Here is a 9942-nt window from a genome sequence, read left to right on the forward strand (position 1 = left end):
AGTAGTTGAATGCAACCCAAAACGACATATTATGTTCCTTCAGTAGAACTGACATACCTTTTCTGTTGTGATTCGTGCCACGACTTCTGCCTCCACCCATTTAGTGAGGTAATCGACAACCACTATTAAGAATTTTAGTTGTCCGACTGCCATAGGAAATGGACCTAGGAAATATGCCCCACATTGATAAAACAGCCATGATGAAAACTCTGAATGCAACACTTCTGTAGGAGAATGAATAAAATGAGCAAACACCTGACGTTTTTCACACCAGCTTACAAATTATGCACAATCCTGCAACATGCTTGGCCAGTAATATCTTGCTCTAAGTATTTTTCCTGATAGTGCCCTTCCTCCGAAGTGACTGACATAAATTCCTTCATTTACCTCTTTCATGACAAAAACCGGGTCTCCTTCCGAGATGCACCTCAACATAGAAGTCGGTCTACCTATCTTGTACAAGTGGTAAGCCACAATGAGGTACCTTACAGATATCCTTTTATAATGCTTGGCTTTTATTTCTTCTTTAGGTAGTTCATTCTGAGTTAAGTACCGAATGATAGGTGATATCCATCCCCTAACCTCATTTAGTGTCATTACCTCTTCCACTTTTGTACTTGGCGTTTCCAAGGTTTCTTAAATTACTGTTTTGTTTAACCTAGTGTCGTTGGTACTTGCTAATCGTGCCAAGAGATTGAATATGGTGTTCTATCCCATGGGATCTGATTTATCACAAACTCTTCGAATGTTTGGGACATCTTAAGAGCTTTTTGCAAATATTTGACCAACGACAGATCCTTTGTCTGAAATTCTCCCTTGACTTGGTTGGTGATCAACTGAGAGTTAGTTTAGACCAGTAAATGCATTGCTCCGACCTCTCTTGCTAACTTTATTCCTGCAATTAAAGCTTTGTATTCTACCTGGTTATTACTAGCTTGAAAAATAAAACATAAAGAGTATTCAAACATTAGGTCACTCGGTCCTTCTAGCATTATCCTGACTCCTCATCCTTTGGGATTATAGGATCCATCAACAAATAAAGTCCATTTGCACGATGATTCTTCTGAAACCGAAGCACTCAACTCGTTCCAGAAATTGCGAGGATTTGAGACTTAATGCTACCTCGAGGTGCAAATTTTATATCATATTCCAACAACTCTATCACCCAGGTGACCATTCTTCCCACTAAATCTAAATTTTTCAAGACTTGTTTAATATGATATTTAGTTTTGACGATAATGGAGTATCCTTGAAAATAGTATCTCAACTTTCGGGTTGTGATCACTACTTCCAACGCAAGACGTTGAATCTTCTGGTAACATAAGTCTGCTCCTTTCAGCACCTTACTAACAAAATATACCATTTTTTCTCCTTCCTTGGTCTCCTGAACTAATATCGAAGTCATAGCTTTATCCAATACTGCTAAGTATAGGATAAATGTTTGACTCTCCCAAGGTCGTACCAAAATGGGGGGTGCGGATAAGAAACACTTTACCTCTTTAAAATCCTTTTCACATTCCTCCGTCCACTAGAATTTCATTGATTTTCTTACCGCAATGAAGAAATGGACCGACTTATCCCTTGAGCAAGATAAAAAAAAATGAGATAATGCGGCTAAACACCCTTTTAACTATTGTACCTCTTTTACTGTCGACTAACTCCATATGTTAATGATTTACTGACATTTATCCAGGTTCGCTTCTATTCCTTAGTCGGTTAACATAAATCCAACGAATTTTCCCACTTGTACTCCAAACGTACATTTGTCCGGGTTTAGCCTCATGTTGTAGCCTCGAATTGATGCAAATGCTTCTTCTAAGTCCTCAACATGCTTCCTATCTTCCAGGATTTTTACCACCATATCATCCATGTACACCTCCAAATTTCGTCCTATATGTGAAGCGAACACCATATCCATCAGTCTCTAGTAGGTAGTCCCTGTGTTTTTTATCCTAAAGGGCATCACCTCATAATAGTAATTATTCTTATTAGTCATAAATGTTGTTTTAGGGGCATCTAGTGGATTCATCCGAATCTTGTTGTATCCTGAGTAGACATCCAAAAAGCTAAGAAGACGAAAACCAGAAGCCCCGTTAATGAGTCGATCAATGTGAGGAGGTGGGTAGGGATCTTTTGGACACTCTTTATTTAAGTCGGTGAAGTCTGTACACATTCTCCATTTTCCTGACTTCTTCTTCACCATAACTAGGTTAACTAACCATGTCAGGTACCTGATCTCCTTAACAAAGTTGACTTTCATGAGCTTTCTGATTTCATCTTCTACAACCCTTCTCTTTTCTTTGCTCTTATTCCACTTTCTATGTGTTATTGGTTCGATGGCCAAATCTAGTTCTAGATGGTGACAAACTACGCTGGGGTCAATACCAGGCATATTTGTCGGTTTCCACGTGAACAGGTGTACGTTCTCCCTTAATAATATGATGATCTCAGATTCTTTATTAGGGGATAAACTAGAGCCAATTTGAGTTGTTTACGATGATTGAATACCAATATGTACTATCTTTACATCCTTAATAGGTGTAAGACTACCCTCTACTGGATCTTACCTTGGGTTGATGTTAACTAAGTTCACTTTTACCTGATCGTCTTTGACTGGCTCGTCGGTGTGACTTCTCTTCTTAAGCTTCAGACTATCTTCATAAGATTTCCTTGCTATCCCTCAATAACCCTTTATTATTCATGTCCGACCATCTTTTAGAGGGTATTTTAACGTGAGGCACATAGTGGACAACACTACCTCCAAAGCATTGAATGAGGGTTTGCCCACAATAACATTGTAGGGAGATACAACATCGATAATTAAATACCTCACCAGAACATTTTTCGCGTTTTCTCCATTATTAGAAGTAGTTATCGCAGGAAAATGTCCCATCACCTTCATCAGTTCTCTTAAGAATCAGACTAACAAACCTTTAAAGGGCAACAACTCGATGATATCAATGTGCATTCCCTTAAATGCTTCCAAGTACAAAACATCTGCCGAACTTCCCAGGTCAATTAGAACACGTTTCACGTTCCAGTTCTGGATTTGCACTTTGATCACCATCGGGTCACCTTCGTGGGGTAACACTCCTTTAACATCTCTTTTAGAGAATGTGATTATGGTCTGGTTGTCTCTCTCTTTTAAAGGTGACTTCTACCTGATGTGCATCACTGTCCAAGCATATCTATTTCAAGCCAAAATGATTTATCCTTCTTCTGCAAATCCTCCAACAATGGTGGTTAATGTATGATGAGTCATGTGTACTTCATATATGATATTCCCTTTCTTTTATATAGGGTTATCTGAGATGATATCTTCTCGGGGAGGACTCATTTTTTCCGACTATCCCCCGCCTTCTTTAAAATAGGATAGCAACTGACCCCTATGAATTAAGGCCTCAATATGTTTTAGTTGATGACAATTCTGTGTACAGTATCCTTGGATTATGTGGTATGCGCACCATACGTTGCCATTTTTTCCCATCACATCATATATCCTTTTTGGTCATCCGGGTATAGGGAGTAACTTGATATGGTAAACTTCTTTTAGGGCATCTGCTTGTCTGGCCTTTAACAACGTGTACTCAGCTTCTTTGTTAGTTGGACATCAGGAAGACCTCACAATTGACCGATCTCAGATTCTAGAAATATGATAATTATTCATATGCCTGAATTCGTCTTCCTTAGCTCGCACCTTTTCTTTGGCTTCTCGGGATCTTTTCTCCATGTTACTTTCCTCCCCCTTTTTGTAGCATTCTGCTATGGTAATAACTTCATGCATGTTGGATGTCGGCTTTTGAGCTAGGGATTCATTGAATTGCCCTGCTTTAAGACCGTGTTGAAATGATCTCACGGACATTTATTGATTTGGATGTGGAACTTTGATAGTTTCTTCATTGAACATTTCTAGATACTCTCTGAGGGATTCCGAGTACCCCTGTTGGATATTGAACAAATTGGTAGTTGACACTTTCCTAAGTTTACTTGCTGAAAAATGTTGTACCATTTTCTTAGTTAAATCTCGATAGCTGATGATTGAGCATCTGGGTAAACTCATGAACCATCGTAGAGCACCCTCTTTAAAGGTCCTGACCATGAGCTTACATTGAGTGAGTCAGAAGCCCCTACTATTGCAATTTGGTTACTGATGGCAATAATATGCTCTTGTGGATCAGTTTTACCATTGAAAGATACTAGTGACGGTGGCTTGAAGTTCTCTAGGACTTGATTATCCAAGATAGCTTCGGATAAAGGCTGAGAATCGAGAGGCCCCTCCTCTACATTCCCTTCTTGTAGGCTTTGTGTTTTCAAAACTTGGACATTGTATTGTAAGGCTTGATTTTGCTGACGAAGTACTTCCACCACAATGAGCAACTAAGCTATATCTGGTGGCAGAGGTGGATCGCTTTGGCTGGGAGATGATCCTGACATTGTCCAACTGAAGTTTTAATGCTTTTGATGGTGATTTTGTATGGCCTGGGCAAGTTTTACCGAGGCCCCACTATGGGTTGACTTCCTTGTTTGGAGATGATCCCGACATTGTCCAACTGAAGTTTTACCGAGGCTAAAAACGTTAAAAGGTTGACTTCCTTGTTTTCAGTCAAGGAGAGCCTAAAATGATTGGTTGGAGTGTCTGTTATGTATTTCTTATCTCGCTTTTGCCTATCCTATACCTTCTAATCTTTCTCCTATTTATAGATCCCAACTTCTTCTTTCTTCCCACGTTTTTACCCTTCATATTCCTCATAAATATATTTATCCAAAACGTTTTTGCCCGTATGATTTCTATATAATGTTTGCCTCTTCAAAAATTATAACTCCCTTATTTTAATGTATCATTTCGTAACTGTTTCATACGATCCCTCAAATGTCATTATAACATTGTCATCGAATACGATTAGTACGAACTAGATCATTCTGATTTACATGAGGTCGGCTCTATCTTGCTTATTTTGATACCCTAACCGGATTCCGATTAGTAGATGACAACACGGCTATCCGAATTATTATCCTCATCATACTTCACTGTCACCAACTCGACTTCAAAGAACTCATGTACATAAATAGGCTTCGTCGATCTTATAGCTTGGTTGGTCAAACTAAATTTTTGGGATGTACACATAACTCGAATTGGTGCTAGTTAGATATCGAAGGATGAAGATGGAAGGGTCGAAGTCAATTTAAATATAGGTCATCACCCTCTCATACATGACCAGTTAAGCACACCATGGAGGTTTTGTAAGCAAGTATTGGATATTTTAAGCTCACTGATCGTGGAAGTCGGACAAACAAAGTTTTTAATAAAGGTTATCTATCACTTCACTAAAGGGGAAGCACCAAAGACAACAAACAAAGTCATGTTGTCCATTGAATTATTAGAGAAGTCTATGGAAAAATCCTTTCACCTACTAATAACGTTGATTTGGAGTCTTCCTCCTTGGGTTTTTTGGATATTCAGATGAAAGCAACATAATCTTTGATAGAAGGTTTTGAGTTACGACCACAATATTGTCGATGAAAGCTACATCTTGAAGCTTTGTTCCACTACTTCAATATCTTCTACTGGAAATGAAGAGAATGTTATATTGGAACCCTACGTAGTTGGTGAAAGGGTGTGCACCATTCGTCCCAAATAAGTGTTAGATGCATATTGTTATTTTTATTCAAGATTTATTGAAGACTTAAAAGTGCATTTTCTATTTACCGACTTCGAATCTGATCTTCTCAAAACCCTAAACATAGCCCCCTCACAATTACACCCTAATGGGCGGGGCTTTATTAAGGCTTTTGAGATTGTTTGATACACAATGGACATAACACCGACATTAGGTTTATTCTCAACGTTCTTCGAGTTAAAGAGTGAAGAAAAAAAAGGTTGGGTTTCCCTTAGTGGAATTTCGGGAAAGAGCTTCCCTCAAGTTTATACCACTAACTATAAGAGTTTTAAAGAAAAATTTGTCTGAGTTAAAAGTGGGACAATATGTCCCTGGTTATGTATGATTTAGATGGGAACCATCATTTCCCGATTTATTGGTCGGACAACCCTTTGCATGTCTATGGTTTTGACTATGACAAATAGAATGATTTAGAAATTCAATCTTTGGCCATTTTGGATGCTTTTCGGGTAGTGAAAGTCAAAGATCTTTTATAGATGGTTGATGACCCTTACAAAATTTTAATTTTTTGGGTAACGTCCACATGTTTACTTATCACTCTAGTATGATGTCATTATTCATCCTTTTTACTAACCCTAACTCTTTTATTTCAGCTAACATGGCAAATATCAAACTCTCAGAATAGAAGAAGTTAATGGTCGAGGCTAGGGCAAGGCATGGAGATCAATCAGTTTCCAAGAGTGACCTTACGGGCATCCAGACCCGAGCCAATAAATTAAAGAAGTTGGATGTTGCTAAAGTGGCTCCTATCATATCGAAGCCCCAACCGAACTTTGTCCTTACTTTCGAGGATCCAAAACCCAATTCTCCAAAGAAAATGAACATCCTGGTGAGTGATAATGCCAGTCAGGCTGACTTGATAATTACCATTCTTATGCAAGATTCATGTAGTAGTCATCAATCTAAATCTTCCTCCGAGTTTAAGTTTTGGTCCAATAATTTTGACGGGTTAAGGATCCTCTATGATCATTTGAATGCCACTAAGGATGTCGAAAAGGTAATGTCTATTAGTGCTCAACAATTGACCCAAAATCTTGTGGAATACTTGATGAGATGTGCCAGTATGACTATGGGTTTATTCGAAGTGGGTGACGTGCATGAACAAAATGAGATTCGTCTTAACAAAGAGATAAACTAGTCAAAGGATGACTTGAAAGCCCAAACTACTCGTGTAGAAGAATGAACCAAACAACTATTGGATATGATGAAGCAAAATGAAATGTATTAATCTCAATTATTGGAAATAACTAAGCATAAGGAAATCGTGGCAACCAGGTGCTCAGAACTGGAGGCAACTAATGTTGGCTTAACTCAAGAGATATAGCAATCTAGGACTCATAACGAGACTTTGAAGAAGTCACTACAAGATGTCCATGTGGATTTTCTTTCCGCTGGTGACGAATCCTTTGAGAGGGCCAAAGCCCAACCTTTATGCATTGCATCATACATGGATGTGTCAAAGATGGATTTCTTCAAAATTGTGGTGGACCGGAAGCTAGTCGACATGGAAGAAGCTTCTCCTGAAGTAGAAGGCTTGAAGGACATGATGGATTATAATCCAATATCGGAAGCTCAGGCGAACAAGCATCAAATTTGAATTTACTTAAGTTTTTTCTATTGGTCATCAATGGTGATGTGCACTTTGTACCTTTTGAACAATATTTTGTTTTCCAAATAATTAAGTGTTTTTAAAAGGCTCTTGTGGATGAAGTTATTTATTTTCCATTTTGTGTGCTCCTTTGACTTCACCTATCTTGTTTGTCTTATTATTTGAGTCACAGTTTTATGGCCGACCTCGTGGGTTGGCACAATTATATTGTCTTGATCACAGAGTCTGGGAGATTCTAGACTAAGATAGGTTGAATATTATGCGGGTGACAAATTGTCCATACCATTTAAATTCATATGTGTGTTAATTTTAAATGATCGAAGTTTAGAGCCCCAAGGTATTGCTGTTTAAATATATATCAAAGGATATTATTAAGCGTTGCTAGCCCGTAACCGATTATGCCAGAGGCTTCAAGTTGCTTAGACTTCAGTTAGGCCAGAGGTTTTATTAAAATTTACCCGGTCATAGTCAATTATTCTAGAGGCTTCAAGTTGCTTGAACTTTAGTTAGGCCAGAGGTTTTATTAAAAGTTACCCGATCACAGCCGATTATGCCAGAGGCTTCAAGTTGCCTGGACTTCAGTTAGACCAGAGGTTTTACTCACCTTTAAACATAACCTAATAGATTAAAATCAGTTTCTATAAATTCATATATTGATTTTACCATAATATTTTATTACGGTTTCTTTATGTTTTATAGCACCCATGAGGCTTAAAGATGTGGGAACTTAATTACGATGCATGGCAATATTTGATGAATGGTAGGTAAAATCTTTTTCTCTCTCGAGGTTGAATCTATTTCGTAAGTGTTATTCCGACAATTGAGAATGATTTGACGCCTAACCATATTACACACTGTTTGGTTGCTAAACAATTATCTTATTTATAGAAGAGTGTTCCATTCTTCGGGGATTCAATTTTTTTTCCCATTTAAACTTTACTTTTCACTTTTTTACTGGCTTGAGCATTGGAATGAGTCCACTCTTCATTCGAAGGAACTTATACTTGAACCCCTTATAATTGATAGTATAAGCTTGAAAGAAGCTTTTATCTGGAATCTCGTTGAGGGAAACCCAACCTCCTTTTCCCACTCCCTTCAACTTAAAGAATGAGAAAAATAATCCAATGGTAGGTGTTATATCTACCGCATCACAAACTAGTTCAAAGGCCTTGATAAAAGCCCAACCATTTGGGTGTAACTGAAAAGGGGTTATATTTAGGGTTTCGAGGAGATTAGATTCAAAATCAGTAAAAGGGATACGAACCTTGAAGTCCTCGATCACCCCTGAGTAGAAATATAAATACTCATCAGACACTTCTTTTGGCCGAGTAATACAGACTCTCTCACTAACCACACAAGGTTCTAAGACAACATTTTCCTTGTTCCCGATGGAAGAGACTATATTATTAGAATAAAGCTTGTTGTTATCAATGACGTTGTGGTCATAGCTTACAACCTCTTTGTCAATCAAGGATCCTGCTGTCTTCATTAGAGTATCTAGAAAACCTGATGACGACGACTCTAAGTCAGTATTACTACTAGACAAAAGAGTCTCACTATAAACTTCTCTAATAATTTGGTCAAATTCCACTCGACTCAAATGACCCTCATACTCTTTCACACACTCATTCCAAATCCTATTTATCTCATTAGCAGTAAGGAAAATCGAGGACTCACCCGAATGATCGTAATCTCGTATTAAAGCCATAACAAAGAGTAAAAAAAAGAGTGTGAAAGTAGGGGTGACAAATGGGCATGCCCGCCCAATTTAAGCCCGCCCCGCAAAAGCCCGCAAGAAAATGGGGCGGAGAGGGGTAGGCATAATTGAGGATGCTGGTCTGAAACCTATGCCCACCATGCAAAAAAGTGAGGGTGGGGCAAGGAAAGCCCGTGGGCACTTCATCTTTTAAGTTTAAAAACACAAAAATTTATGTAAATGGTTGTGTCTGCAAAAGCCCGCGAAGAAAACGGGGCGGGGAGGGGCAGAAAAATTAGAGGGTGAAGGCATAAACCCTTGGCTCGCCCCGCACTAAAGTGCGGATAAAACATGTATATCCAACGGGCCGGACCCGTTTTGCCACCCCTACGTGAAAGGAAATAAAATATTACCTCGGACTCGAGTTTACGGAAAGAGCGAACATTTGATGAAGTAAATAAATTCATCAGCAACACTTGGAGGAAGTATCACTAACTTTGGTGAAAAGACAAAGGAGGAGAAGAACCCTTTTATTTGAAATAAGTTTGCATTAATCAAGAATGTGTATCGAACAAGTGTAATGATGACAAGTTAGAGTTCCCATAAAAACCATCATGACGAGGAAAGAGAAAAAGTTTGTCATCATTAAGTTACTGACACGCAGTAGTTCTCCAATAAGGAGATCGACTTAAGGAAGAAGGAATTCCAATATTTTCTGGACCGAATACTTCAATTCGATTGGATCTCGTAATTGGAGGGCTTATGTACATCATAGAATTCTTGAAGACCGAGCTTTTGCAAATCGAGTACAGGGAAACGAGTAAGTCAGATAAGCATTAACATTTCACAGGTCAAAACCCAATTAGGGTTCATATAATCGCAAATCAAGCACATCAGAATTATGTTCAAAATCATGTTCATATATATTCATACATCGTCATTTAGCATTTAGTTTATTT

The sequence above is a fragment of the Lathyrus oleraceus genome, chromosome 3 (assembly GCF_024323335.1).
Source record: "Lathyrus oleraceus cultivar Zhongwan6 chromosome 3, CAAS_Psat_ZW6_1.0, whole genome shotgun sequence".
NCBI lineage: Eukaryota > Viridiplantae > Streptophyta > Magnoliopsida > Fabales > Fabaceae > Lathyrus > Lathyrus oleraceus.